The 13,675-nt window shown below is 32.5% G+C and overlaps 2 long non-coding RNA genes and 1 pseudogene across 2 annotated transcripts; 2 read left to right on the forward strand and 1 right to left on the reverse strand.

The window, feature by feature from the left end:
- Nucleotides 1-597: 597 nt before the first annotated feature.
- On the forward strand, nt 598-3,628 carry LOC106323013. Its single transcript, XR_001266614.1, has 3 exons — nt 598-2,494; nt 2,578-3,215; nt 3,299-3,628. It is a non-coding gene; the product is annotated as an uncharacterized LOC106323013 (long non-coding RNA).
- A 2,851-nt stretch (nt 3,629-6,479) lies between these two features.
- On the reverse strand, nt 6,480-7,688 carry LOC106323007. Its single transcript, XR_001266613.1, has 3 exons — nt 7,249-7,688; nt 7,101-7,172; nt 6,480-6,755 (listed from the first exon to the last, which is right to left on the reverse strand). It is a non-coding gene; the product is annotated as an uncharacterized LOC106323007 (long non-coding RNA).
- A 2,267-nt stretch (nt 7,689-9,955) lies between these two features.
- LOC106329839 lies at nt 9,956-11,566 on the forward strand (annotated as a pseudogene).
- The last annotated feature ends 2,109 nt before the right edge of the window (nt 11,567-13,675 follow it).

Raw genomic sequence — 13,675 nt, forward strand, 5'->3', positions numbered from 1 at the left:
GTTTTCCGGGAGAGGTTTTAATGAGGCAACGTTAGCACATTACAAGCCCGATATGGTTATGACATCCAAGGGAGAGTGTTATAAATCCATGATATGGATATGTGGATTGCCATTAACCATCAGGGAGGTTTACATCTGACCCGACTATCCGGTCCGTCTACACCCGTCTCCGGTTCGTCTCATCCGTCCAAGACTAGTCAAGATGAAGACTCATTCAACCGGAGCATTTATGAGCTTTGACCAAGTCTAGATATTTGTGGTCAATATGTAATAAATGTGTAGATACTCTCCTTTGTTGTAAACCCTTGGAACCTCCACTATATATTGATAGTGAGAGCTAATGAGAAAGACACAACTTTCACAACAACACTTCTCTCATATTTCTAACACCCAGAGAGTTTTGTCTTTTATGCCCTATTAAATGAAGAAACCAACAAGGCACATCACAGAAACGACAAGCATTTTATAAATGATTGGTTTGCACTAAACCACAATAAAATACATTGGTTTGGAGATCAAGAAAAATCTGATTTCATAAACCCTAAAATCTCAAAAGGTTCAACGACAAGTATGATAGAGATCTCAAAATAAGTGTGGTGGCTATAGAGACAGAGTTTGTTAGTGCGATTTCATAGACGTTTGCTCGTTACTCATCATTCTCCGTAGGCAAAAAAGGATTTTGGAGATCTCTAATTCATCTTGCTCCAAGATGATACGGTAAATCAAATCAGTTGCTGGTTTTTGTATTTCCACATTGTTTTGACAAATAGAGAATTAAAAAGGGAGAGAAAACAAAGATAATTGCAAATGTTATTTTTAGTTTGATTCCCACCGTCTTTTATTTGCACACTACCACCAACAAGGAGTTAAAAAGTATTAATTTTTGTCCTCTTTCATTTGACAAACTGAAACATGCTTGATGTTTTGTGTCTCTGTTTTTATACATGCATTGACGAATGAGTACGACACACACACTTATCCAAAAATTATTCTTGTTGATCTGATATTGATTTGTTCCTTTGTTCATTTTGATGTGTATATGCAAAACAAGTTTTTTTCGATTATATGTGGGTGGATATTGGACCTCAGACGGTTCATATATTGGCGGTGATATAAGGCGGTGTAGGGTAGAGTTTGAAAATCCAAGTATATCAATGTTAGTAGATATGGTTCAGAATGAAGGTTTTGCAGATAATATGAGTAAGTTTTCATATTTCCCATCCAAAGAAGACTATAATCAGAAGGAATTGTCTACGGACGTTGACGTTGCAGAAATGATTAATTGCATTCAGGAGTTGGAAAGTATGAATCTATATGTTGTTAGGGATGATGATCCATATTTGGAAGATGTGCTTGTTGGAGAAGAGGAAGAGAAAGATGAAGAAGAACCTGAAGATGAACCTACTGACTTTTATTGTGATGATTATGCTGAGACTGATGATTCAGATGATGATGGCCACCAAGTTTCTTTTTTTTGTTGGTCAAGCGTTTTTCTCCAAAGAAAGTTGCAAGAAGGCTATTGAGATGTATGCTATTAAAGAGAAGGTCAATATTCGTTTTCAAAAATCTGAAAGTAAGAAAGTAGCTGCAGCATGTGTACAAGATTGTTGTAGTTGGAAGATATATGCCTCAGTAAACAGCATGTCTGCTAATATGGTTGTGCGGTCGTACAATTGCACTCACACTTGTTATCCAACTGGTGTAGTGAAATTATATAGTGCACCTAATATAGCAGCTGATTTTTTGAATGATTTTAGGACAAATTAAAATTTGAGTGCAGATCAGATGATGCAAAGGTTGCTAATCCAAGGTCTTTGGGTTCCTATAAGACAAAATGTCAGAGTGCAAGACAAATTATGTTACACATTATTAGTGATGAATATGCTGAGCAGTTTACAAGTATGTTTGATTATGCGGAAGAGCTTCGTGAGTCAAATCCTGGTTCAACTGTGATACTAGGGACAAAAGATAAGGTTTTTGACAAGTTTTACACATGCTTTGAAGCTCAGAAAACTGGATGGAGAAGTGCATGCAGACGTGTAATTCATTTGGATGGAACATTTCTTAAAGGACGGATGAAAGGACAACTGTTGACTGATGTGGGAAGAGATCCAAATAACCAAATATTTATTATTGCATAGGCTATTATTCCAGTAGAGAACAAAGTTAATTGGGAGTGGTTCATGACATTGCTTCAAGAAGACTTGCATTTGGGGCTTGGAAATGGGCTTGCACTATCATCAGATCAGCAAAAAGGACTGATATATGCTATCAAAAATGTCCTTCCTTATGCAGAGCATAGAATGTGTGCTAGACATATATGGTCGAACTTGAGGAAAAGACATGGTGAGTCGGGAAATCTCCATGGTTTATTTTGGAAGTGTACAAGAGCATACAATATGCAAGTTTTTGATAGAAGACTCGAGAAGATGAAGAGTGTAAGACCTGAAGCTTATGAAGAAGTGAAGAGAAGTGTTTCTTCAAACTGGTCTAGGTTAAAACTTTGTGTTTTTGCTTCCATCTAGTTTTTCTTAAGTATTTCACTTCTCTAACCATAATCTATTTTTCTTATTGTAGAGCATTTTTTAATGATTTTACGAAGTCTGCTGCTGTAGAAAACAACCATAGCGAGTCATATAATGCTGTGTTAAAAGACGCTCGACGCAAACCAGTGGTTGCATTGCTTGAGGACATAAGGAGACATGTTATGTCCAGTAACTTGTTGAAGATTAAAGAGATGCAGAATGCTACAGGATTGATCAAACCGAAGGCAAAAGCTGTTATAGACTAGCGAAAAAAAATCTTAAGTGGTGTTATCCACTGGCTTCTGGAAGAGATGGTATGAGGTGGACCACGGGAGAAATAAGTATCGCGTGTACGTTCGAGGTGCTGTTTCTTGTACTTGCAGGGCGTATGATGTGAGTGGCATACATTGTTGTCATATAATGTCTGCTATGTGGACTGAATATGGAGAAACAAAGCTACCAGAGACTGTTGTCTCTGATTGGTATTCAGTTGAGAAGTGGAAGTTATGTTATGGTTCATTGCTTCGTCCTGTGAATGGAATGCAGCTGTGGAAAACTCACACTAATGTTGTAGTTATGCCTCCTCCGGATAGAATCATGCCAGGGAGACCAAAGAACAATGATATAATTCGTGAGCCAACTGAAGCTTTGCCATCCCAAGTTCTTTCTGCACGTGAAAAAGTTCAAATGGTATTATCATTTACTATGTATTACATTGGGTAGTATCAGTTGTCTTTTTATCATATCTTACTTTACTTTATTTGCATTTACAGACCTGCAGTAATTCTCAACAAGTCGGACACAATATACGTTCATGTAAGCGTGAAGTTGTGCCTAAACCACCTAAGAAACCTCAAGGAAGACCGAGAAAAAAACAGAAAATAATGACGGAAGAAGAGGTTACCAATCAACCAGCACAATCCTCCTTAGTTTCTTAGAGGATGATACTCAATTTCTTTTCTTAAGTTGTACTTTTTGTGCTTTTTAGTTTTGGTGAAACTATGTTTCACTTTACGATGTTCTGTTTTTTCTCGTATACGGTGCTCTGTTTTATTTTTTTGGTATGCTCTGTTTTTGTGGTAAAATCATGTTAGTCTGATATATTGTTGGCGAGACAAAGATAATGGTTTAAGATGTTTTTAAATCAAAATTATTTAGTTTTAAACCTCATTTTCAGTGTATTCAGATTCTGAACTGTTATTCACTTTTAAAATTTCAAAGTTTTGTTCGTAGGAACCAATTAACAACAATTATAATGCTTGTTCATGATGATGATGATTGTCGCACAATTCCAATTGGTTTCTGAAATCGTCTTGTTTTTTCACATATAGAATTTTGACAACATGCTTTGTCACAAAAAAAACAACAACACTTTCTTATGTTTTTAACGGACGCTTCAGGGATTAAACGTTCTTAACAGTCAAGCCTAACTATACTAGCAGACTTAAGTTAAGGAGTTATTTCATTATCAAAATACTTAAGGGTTAAAAAATGGATGGGCCGAGAGTTAAGGGTTCGTTTCATTAAAATCTCTTGAATTAATTAACATGCTTTAAAATAACCATAAAAACTGGGGTGTATTCAATTTGAAATTGGAATTGGTTTTATTTTTATTAAATTCTAGTTAAACCATTTAATAATTATCAGATTTAGAATGTAATTTTTTAATTAAAACACTCTATATAACTAAAATGCATAAAATTTACGACTTAAATATTTTTAATAATAATAACTTTTAAGATATCATGTCAAATAACAAATTGAATAAATATTTGAATAACATTGAATTTGTTATTTTACTACAAATCATTTCAGACTTCCAATTGAATAGCTCTGAATGCTATTCATTTATCATGGATAAAAAATATAAAATGGTGCTATATTAAAAGATAAATAAATCTAATAAAATAATAGAAACATATTAAAAGAAACCCAGACTACTCAAATTAGAGACAATGGGGCAGAAACATATTCTGAGTGGGGGTAACAGAGCAGTGCATCCAGAGTTTTCTATAAGAATTTGCACACATTTAAATAATTATTATAATTCTTCACTGGGGACAGCCGCCCCCACCTCACATAAGGTTTGCCGGTGTGTAATGTTACGAAATGATAATGTTAGAGTGTACTTTTATAATGTACTAGTTACAGATAAATAGGTGAATAATATTTGCAGAGGCTGGTGTGTGGGGCCCATATTCTATGGGCTTACTATTAACTTAAAACAAAAACTCTTTTCACACGTTGGGCCTTTCGCACGTGAAAATAACCGAATCATGTTTTTGAGACAGGATTAGGCCCACACGTCGTCCCATTTCTTACATGTCGCCTCCAGTTTCAGTCTGCCGATTTCACCCCCTCCTCAACACCTCTCTTTCTTTTTTATCTAACTATTTTATTTATATAAAATATAACATTACAAAAAGATAATAAAAATACCCCTATTCGGAAACCCGCGAGGCGCTAGTCGGACGGTTGGGTTGGACCTAGCGCCTAAAAAAAAAATCAGGGATTAATCGGAAATTATGCGGACATAATTTTTAGATTGTTTACTATGTTATAAAACATGTTAATTTTTAGTTGTGTATAACATTAATACATTTTCATGTTTAAGATTGTATAAAACACACGAATAGAATATATAAACTTAATATAGTGTAATTTTCATCAAAATTATGAATATAAATGATATTTATAAAAAATTTGATCAAATAAATAAATAAAATATTATTTAAAAAAAATAGATTAGACGGCCGCCTAGTCGGCTAGGCGGTCATTTAGGCGGTCTAAGCGGAGAAAATCGGATATCCGATTTTTTAACTGATTTGGCATAAATCAGGGCGGAACAGTAACGCGTAGCGCCCAGACGGCCGTCTAGGCGGCCGATTTTTAGAACATGGAAAAATACTGTACAATCAATTAAAAATTTAGAGAAAAAATACATTATAACACATAAATTAAAATTTGAAAATCTATCTTCTGAACTATATTCTTCGATAAAATAGACCAAATTTTATTTTGCAATTTTCTTTGTTGTATTATATTAGTCAAACTCCAATATATAGACATCAATCGATTAATAATTTAATATAATAATTCTTTTAGAATAACAAAAACTTAAATCTGCCAATTTTCAACGATTCAAAAAATATTGCAATACAACAAAAAAAAATAGTCTTGATTATTGCAAAAAATGATCTATAGTGCTTTTTAATTATGACAATCTTGAACAACGTAATTAGGGCAAGTTCCTTAACCACTTAAATCTGTATATAATACCAATACGATGATTGTCTTGTTGTCGATCATGGCCACAAATCTGGATTACTGCCACCTCTATTTCATGTGATATTATGGTATTTATCTCTATTTTCAGCATAATAATTGATTTCTTTTTTCGACAAATTGATCTTTAAAAAAAAATCCAAGTGTATGTATATAAAATTGTAAGAGCATGATTATCCCTAGCACCCCTAATGGGGTTCTTAATCAATTTTTAGTAATAAATGTATATTAAGAATTTTATTTAAGATACTTCTAAATTTGTGTCCTCCAATGCAAGTATCTTATTTAGGGGTTCTTATAAAAAAAAATTACGATGAAACAAGTTGAGAAGAATGAAAACAAGTAGTCTTTCATGTGTACTAGTCTAGGACAAGGAGAGATGATAGAATCAGCCAAATTGGGTTACTGTGATCCAACAGTTTCAACTAATTTATAAACCAAAATAAAGCTCAAACTTTCTCTAGTTCTCACAGAAACAAGCAACTATATGGTTCCAAATAACATGGCCAAAGGAAAAAGTACTCGTAAGTCAAGACTACTAACCTAAAGTGCAGCGGAGAGATAAAAAAAGAAGTAAATTACAATAGCAATGAACTACAAAAACCAAAGCATGCAAAAAAGAAGAAGAACTGTGCACGTTTCTTTCAATGAATATGCTATTTCTCTCACTGATTAAACGTTGACATGCTTTACACCAAAAACAGTGCACATGACTCAATCTATTACTCATACAATTATTATGCGGACCTCAAGTTTTCTCACAGGTCTGTATCTGTTTGGTTAACATCTGTTAGAAACATGTACCTGCGCTTGTTTCAGAGAACCTTTTGGGATACGCCCGGCACCACCGAATGGGATTGGTCTAGGCGGTATTTGAATTGAAAGATCCGAGTGTGTTCCGCTCGGTTGAAAGGTCTGCACATCTTCAATAGATTTTTCTTTCACCTGATGATCACCAAGTAGTAACACATGTCAAAGTTCAGGCCTTTCTCGAGCACAATAAAGAGATTACAACATTTTTTCACATAAAGAGATTGAATTTGAATCAATGACATAGCTAGTCCTTCAGATCTCTAGATCATTTACTTGGAACTAGTAAAAACATAAGCTTGATATCCTTTACTTGATTCTTTAAAAAGATACTAACTTTGCAATAGCACATATATGCAAACAAGAGCAAAAGATTCTATACTGAATCATGATCCTTTCAAGTGACCATAAAGACTCAGACTTTACACACTAAGATTCATACCAACACAACAACACTAAGTAAGCTTAGATTGAACTTACATGCCGTCTCTGAAATCTTCGTTGATAATCTCCTTTATACTCTCACCAAAATGGATCACTGATTCATTCAACCTGATAAAAAGCCATCAACTTTAAAACCCACAGAAACTAATAAATTTTGTGGCAAATGAAAAAAGAATACAAAAACCTGTAGACGGTAGGTTCTTGGATGAGGTTTGGATCATACGATCGCCACAGAGGAGACATCATCGCGCCGATGAGTTAGTCGGTCAGAGCAGGTAAAGCTTCACGGAGCTTGGGCACTGTGTCGGGTTTGAGCTGCGCTTGGCGAAGGTCAGAATCAAACCACTCTCTTCACTCCTAAAATCACAAGAATCATCCGGCGGGGAGAGATCCCGAAACAAGTTTCAGAATCGAAAATCGTCGATTTCGGCGAAGAAGCGTCGAGTAGAGGGAGAGAGACGAGGAGAGATCATCATCGATTCATCACGGAGCCGTCGAGGAGACGTCGAGGAGGCGTCGATTTCGTCGAGAGAGAAGACGGAGTCGTCGAGAGAGAGAGAACGCGACGTTTCCGTTTCGCGAGAGAAGAGAGAAAAGAACGCGGAGCGTTGTTTGGACAACACGTGTCCAATAAGACAGCTTCTGAGGCTTAATTAAGCATCGCTGCTTCTCTAATTCCTTTCTTTTCTTTTTTTTTTTTAAATCCAAAACCCAATAAGCAACCCATTAAGCACCTGGGTTAATGGTGCTATAAGAATAAAAATCTAAATATTTCTAAAACTGATGAATAAAGATGTCTACCCGTTTAGTACATAGATATCCGAGAGTTAACGTATACTAAATTTTGACCCGCACGTATATATTTTTTTATTTTATAAATATTTATTTTAGATATTATCGTTAAAAATTTTAATATAGTGATTGACGTTTTAGTGTTATATATTATATAACTTTTTAATATTATTGTTTAGGTTTATTATTCGACATTATTAATAAATACTAAGTTGTGTATGTATTTTACTATGTTATTAATTGTTATTGCATATTAATATATTTTGAGTACAATACAATAAATTCATATAGTAAAAAGTTATTAATTGTTATCACATAATTTGTTTTCTGGTGTTTCATTATACAAAAATTATACTTTAGGGTCTATACTTTTATCTTTTTAAAATTTGGACTATTATCATTTTCGAGTTTGAAATATATTTTTCAAATTTGTATATTTGGTTAAGAGAAATAAAAAAGTAACACAACTATTTTGAATTTGGAAGATTATACGACTGAATTATTTTGTTACTAAATTAATGTGTTGTCTTTAAAAAACAAATTTGGTAAGATTTTTAAAAACGTTTTCAACTTATTTTTATAACTAAAAGAATAAAATTTATTGTTAAAATTGATTTTTCATTACTATATTTAATGAATTATTAAAAATTAAAATTTTATAATAGCATATTTAAAATAACACATCAAGTAAAAGCTGTTATATACAATTATATTTTGCATCTAATCATTTTAGATAATATATTCTTGTGAGTTTCAAAATAAATAAAAAAGTAATATATAGCTGTAGATATACAGTTTAACACATGCTAAGAATTTTATATTTTGTATAAAAATAATACATACACGATTTCTTATACGACCCTTATGTCTATTTAGAGTCTTCACTGAGAATTACAATAATCAGAGTCGTGTATCAGGTCCAATTACAATTTAATATGGCGTTGGTTTAGTAGATAACCGAATATACATTTAATATGGCGATGGTTTAGTTGTGTGTTACCATGTTGGTTTAGTTTAAGTAGTTCTTATGATATTTTTATAAGTAGCGTAATTAGATTGTAACTTTTTGAAAATGTCCAAAACTTAAATGACAACTTATAACAGTAGATAAAAATAAGACACTAAATTAATAGATTAGATGTATATAAGTTTATAAGAGAATTCAAGTTCTATTTTTTTGTCTTTTTTATCATAGAAAGCAAAATATTTAAGGAAACAAAAAAATCTTAACACTCTAACCAACAAAAAATGAAGAAAAACTCGTTATACAAGGTTCACAAAGTTAGGAAAACTCTTGTTCCATTTGCATACAACTGAGGACATTAAAAAATTTAAAGAAAAAATCACTCTTTGCAGTTCCTTCTTTGGCTAATGTCGTTTTTTCGAAACAAGTGTGTTGTTTGATGCGGAAAATATGAAAATAGAGTTTTTATTAGGAACTTTAGATTCTAATATAGCGACGTTAGTATGTCTATCGTCAGTACTGGCTACTAATCGTCAATTGTCAAATGAAGTAACGAAGTCAATCAACGTATTATATAAAATATTGTCTTCATTTAATACAAAGTAAACGACATATACATAAATTAGATTTGTTCTACAAGAAACCTCTTAAAATAATACCAGTTTTTGATTAATAAAACCGTATAAGAAACATTAAACATACCGGATGAATCATAACTCATGTCTTAGATCTGGATTAGATCTTCCAAAGCAATAGAAGGTTTTTCTAGGTGAGAAAAAGAAATTTATAGTGATTGAGTACGAACCAATAAGATATACGTTTATCTTCAGCTTGTTTGCAATCGAAATTAGTCAATTTCTTTTAGAGAATTATTTGAGGACAGTTTTAAAACAAAAATATATATAAAATATTGTTTGCTTCTCGTTGCGCCAAGTCATAAGTCGACTTCGCGACACGTGTTCACGTGTACACAAAACATTGTTGATTTTGTTTGGTTTGTTATGGGCTTTTACCATGTGGGCTTGGATTAAAATTAACAAAATTAAACCCTTTCACTTTCGCCTTCTCGCCTTCAACTAACGACAAATAGCGACTTTCATATCTAGGGTTCTTCATCCTTCTTCAATCTCTGATAATGGAATTTTTCAGGATGGTGGTGTGTGAGCCGAATCGTCATGAGGAATCTCTGGGTCGACCTTCAATGACGTCGTTTCGTATTAGGTTCTTCTCCTCTGAAAAGGTCAACTTTCATCCCTTAATAAACATCATCCTCACAACTCCTAATAACACCAGAAACTTAATTTGCGCTATCCTTCTCGCTGTTAGGTAATTGATAACTTTGTGCAGAAGCCTTTGCTAACTGGATCGCTCCTCCGTGCCCGTTCTATTGGTATAATGCCTCCTTGATCAAGTGACAATCATTAAAACCCAAAATTCTGTATTTTGCTCTGAGTGTAGCACATTAGTAAGAAACCATGGAATCAACTTGCAGTGTGAAAAAATTGATTCAAAGTCACTGTGAAGTTCATGGATTGTTGTTATCAGGCCAAGAAGCTTTATAATCAAGTACGAAGCCGTGGATAAAGGTAACTCGGTATGTAAGTTTTCTCCATATCTTAATAATTATTTCACCTATATATATACATAAACATAAATACTCCGGTTTCTTTAACCGAACTTCTTAGGTGAATCCTCAGGTGTTAACGACGATAACAACTCCGATATGATATACTATATGTCCTGAAGAAGCATTCAACAACAAAAGCAAATGATGCAGCAGCAGCATCAACTGTCTCCGTCAGGACTTGGAGCAACACCTAGCCTCGCAGGCGTGATGCAGTTTGCGCACTTTGGTCTGAAACTGGCGTTGAACCAGACCAGAAACCAAGATGATCAAGAAACCGGGATGGACCCAGTTTATTTCTTGAAGTTACCAGTCTTAAATGATAAGATAGAGGATCATAACCAAATCCATAATCTCATGTCTCAAGTAGGAGGTGGGTGTGAAGGAAACATAGTCAACGTGTTTCTTGAAGAAAAGGAGAATCAAGAGGATGAAAACGACAACAGCTCCGTGCAACTCCGTTTTACTGGAGGAGAAGAAGAAGGAGATAGAGAGAACAAGAATGACTTGACAAAGGAGTTAAAGAGCAAGAAGAAGAGAACAAGAACAAGAACAAGCAAGACAAGTGAAGAAGTAGAAAGCCAACGAACGACTTATATCGCAGTCGTTAAAGGAACTGTATGAAGAAAATGAACGAGCATCTTCATGTCCTCAGGTCTCTTATGCCTGGATCCTACGTCCCTAATAACGTATATACTTCTTTTTTGTATTCATATATCTTAAAACATTTTTTAGTATGCACGTATATAACATGGAGATCAAGCTTTGATCATAGGTGGAGAAATAGAGTTTGTGAGAGAGTTGTAGCAACTTCTACAATGCCTAGAGTCACAAAAGCGTCAGATAATCCTCAGAGAAACCGGTAATAAGCAAATTGAGAACATGACCACGACAATGACTTCTTCTTCATCGATAACTTCAGTTGCTAACCCGCTAATTATTAGTGGAAATTTAACTGAACTAGAGGGTGGAGGAGGAGGGCTTCTGGAAGAAACAGCAGAGAACAAGTCGTGCTTGGCTGATGTGGAGGTGGAGCTGCTGGGTTTGATGCCATGATCAAGAAGAAGACCAAGACAACTGATTAAGACTATTGCTGCGGATCTTCAAGATGCATGATTAACATTTTCCATGATTTTTAGTTTGCTAAACTCTGTTTCAAATTTTCCCGTTTCAATAATTAACTTCCTTTTCCATAAGTTGCATACTTAGCTATTAGAAGCTTACGTGAAAACATCATCAAAGATAACAAATTAAATATTTAAAACAACAAATATTTACCATATATACAGTGATATATGATACACTAAGAAAACATATTCACGAAAATGATATTGAAAGCTATCTCTGCAATAAGTACAATAATACATTAAAGATTGCTTGACAGACAAGTTATTACCACAAACACACAAACATAGCAAAAAAGACATACTAATTTTACGGCAACAAGTCCACATATGATTTACAAACCCAAACAAACGTAGCTTACAATAGATAGTTTAAGACAAATAATAAGTAAATAACTCTTAATTGGCGGTCGCTTCTTAATAGCATTGACACAACCTATGGGTAAAAAATATTGACATTCTCTTGAACACGATTATACAAACCCTACATGGTCCTTCAGCCACAAGGCAACCAAGGTTGTCTTATACTCAAAACTATTATATCTTCCTTCAAAATTATAGCACGCAATCATGCTGACTTCATTTTATTATTGAACACATTCACAAAATACCAATCCAACTAAAATATCTAACAATGTGAAATTCACAACTTATTTGTAATATCCCATAAAATAAAACAATAAAATCAATAGGAAAAAAATCTCATAACAAACAATGATTTCACAATTCTGTTCAAAAAGAAATAACACAATGTTTAAATTATGCGTGTAGCGTGGACGAGTACTAGACCATAACAGTCCTAGGCGGTGATCTATATAATTATATAACTGTATATTTTCATTTATTTTCACATTATCTAAATCAATAGGTTTAAAAATGTATAAAAATATCAATGCATTCAAAAACAAATATATAAGAATGAAAAATAATTCATAATTTGTATTGAATTTCAAATGTAATGACAAGTATTTTTTATTTCACTTACTTTTATAATAAATATATAACAAACACTAAATATAAAAAAAATAATTACATTAATTAAAAAATAAAATCTTTTTGTTAATTTATCAAACCTTTTATTTCTAATTAGAACAAAAGAAACAATAGAAAAAAATATTTTTAGTTTAGAGTAAACTGCATATTTTTACACGTATATGAAAATACAATAAATCTTTTAATTGATCTTCACTTGCTTAACATAGATTAATATAGGCAAAAATAAGTTAATAACAACATCAATTATAATAACTGATATTAAAACAAATATTTTGTATCATTTATTAATAAGTGTCTCAAATTGATATCATTTGTTTTTCTGTTACTATTTATGTAATATAATATGATATTTTTTGTAGTGTTATCATACACATCTCTTGCAAATTCAAATTTAAAATACAAAACACAAAATCATACAAAAAATAATAACTTAGATCATAAGTAAAGTATATCCCGTCCGTAGGGCGGACCGACCCTAGTTATCTATATCCCCTATATATTAATTGAGAAGCATTTAAAAAATTAGAACCTTAATTTTGCATTAATTAAAAAAAACCTCAAATCCTATGTGGCACTCTAAATGTCTTCTAAATTTCATTTCAAAGAATTCTATAGCATCTAATCCCCTATATATTATTTGTGAAACATTACAACTTATTTTTGTAGTCACGTGTCATCACTAGGATGATTCTTAGAATTATTAGAGAAATATGTTGGTCCATCTAATTATATAATAAGCTTTTTGTTAAACTAATCATAAATTCATTATTAATGTCATTTATTATTTCCTTAAATAAAGATTACGGAATTGCCTAATGTGGCTAAAGTATATATGACAATTAATGATTTTGAACAATAAAGATCTGATAAAAAAATAATGTATCTTCTATCAAATTTGTTTAATTTTAAACTATTAAAATAATTTAAAAAAATTACAATAACCATATTATAAAAATTTAGATTTTTCTTTATATGTTATATTTTGAATTTTAAAAAACGATTATAAATTACTAAAACTGTTAAAAGTCTCACATTCAAATTTTGCGATCCATGGTTTAAAATTTTTGTTATGACAAAATACAAATGATTACAAAATCATATAAATAAAAGT

This window comes from Brassica oleracea, chromosome C1 (genome assembly GCF_000695525.1).
Source record: "Brassica oleracea var. oleracea cultivar TO1000 chromosome C1, BOL, whole genome shotgun sequence".
Classification (NCBI taxonomy): domain Eukaryota; kingdom Viridiplantae; phylum Streptophyta; class Magnoliopsida; order Brassicales; family Brassicaceae; genus Brassica; species Brassica oleracea.